Source organism: Haemaphysalis longicornis, unplaced genomic scaffold (genome assembly GCF_048455015.1).
Source record: "Haemaphysalis longicornis isolate Haplotype H1 unplaced genomic scaffold, Haemaphysalis longicornis Haplotype H1 scaffold_1, whole genome shotgun sequence".
Taxonomy (NCBI): domain Eukaryota; kingdom Metazoa; phylum Arthropoda; class Arachnida; order Ixodida; family Ixodidae; genus Haemaphysalis; species Haemaphysalis longicornis.
Window position 1 is genome coordinate 346,562,129 of NW_027526203.1, and position 1,491 is coordinate 346,563,619.

The 1,491-nt window shown below is 48.0% G+C and overlaps 1 non-coding gene across 1 annotated transcript; it reads left to right on the forward strand.

Annotated features, from left to right (window-relative positions):
- Positions 1 to 534: 534 nt before the first annotated feature.
- Positions 535 to 616, forward strand: Trnas-cga (transfer RNA serine (anticodon CGA)). Its single transcript has one exon. It is a non-coding gene; the product is annotated as a tRNA-Ser (tRNA).
- The last annotated feature ends 875 nt before the right edge of the window (positions 617 to 1,491 follow it).

Here is a 1,491-nt window from a genome sequence, read left to right on the forward strand (position 1 = left end):
TGTGCAGTTCGGACCCTGAGGACCAGTGACAGTTGGTGGATCGGACACGCAGGACCGCAGCCGCCGCAGGGGCCTTGAACTGAGGGCTTCTCGCGCTTTCAAGCGCGAACCTCTTGAATAAATGTTTTACCACCAACACAAGGGCAACGCTTCCCGTCGTGGAAATGTCCTCCGCTAGGCGGCAGTTCTTGTAGGAGGGTGTTGATGAGCTAGGGCGGCCTCCCATGATGAGGGTGATGGGATGTGGGTGATGATGGGGGGTAGGCGCTTGCGCTTGGAGAGGATAGATGGACATTCCCATAGAATGCGTGGAAGTGAGGCAGATGGAATGGTGCAATTTGGGCACGCGCCACCAGTATAGTTCTAGGAAGCAACTTTTTGCAAACGCCATCAGTTATGCGCTAACATTGCTTCCATCTTTCACGTTGCAATGCGTTTATAGCCCTTTCTTCAACGCGTCCAAGCGCAGGCGTCCGCTGAATTTGGCTTCTCTTCAGCCTTCCCGATAACTTCGAGAGCATTGCGATCATTCGCGCAGTCGTGGCCGAGTGGTTAAGGCGATGGACTCGAAATCCATTGGGGTCTCCCCGCACAGGTTCGAATCCTGTCGGCTGCGTTTTTGTTTTTTATTTTTTTGCGCCATGAAACGCTAAATTTTAGGAGCTGGTATCTTCGGTTCGCTGTACCTGCCAGTTTTTTGTTAGTTACGTCAATTCAAGAGTACAATCTGTCAAAATGTTTTCAAACTTTTATCGTATTTTGTGACTATGTCTGCTTTATCCTCAACCCCTCTACTTCAATTACGAACCTTTTTTTTGTCTAATCCACATGGCAACTCATTTGAACTAAATCCCGTAGGTTGGCGTAGCTGAGGTTCAACAGAATATAGCTTGTTAGCCTGTGCAGAGTTTTCGCACTAACCTTCTATCTTCGTGTGATCTCTTCTCCTGTGGTCCTTACCATGCCTTGGACGTGGCTTTTGCATTTTTTTGCATGAGTTTCAAATTTTCGTCCACGCCATGGACTAGGACTTGCCATAAACCAAATTTCGTGTGCTGAGCTTCAAGTGCGAAAAAGGAAGTACGACAAAAACTCGGTAGAGCGCTTTTTAAGATCTTCCAGAAGACCACGTTTCACGCATGCATGCATGCATGCATACGTACTGAGACCTAAATTCATTTTATGCACTTATGTTCTGAGGAAACTAACTACCCGCCCGGACCCACGTGCTAAAATGCGACATGAAAACGTCTCCTTAAATGTGAACAGGGTAAGAAACTGGAGTCGGCAATCTGTCGAGATTTCGGAGTATAGGGTACTCGGTGCTAGAGATATAGTTTTTAGCTTGGTTCTGCGAACACCTTTTTTCCGAATTCCCTTTTTTGCGAGCAAAAAAAGCTGACTGTTTCCACGAGGGTTCAATCCCGGCGGCGGTGGCTGCTTTTCTGGTGGAGGCGAAAAGCGGAAACGGCAGTGTCTAGAGAGTTCAGC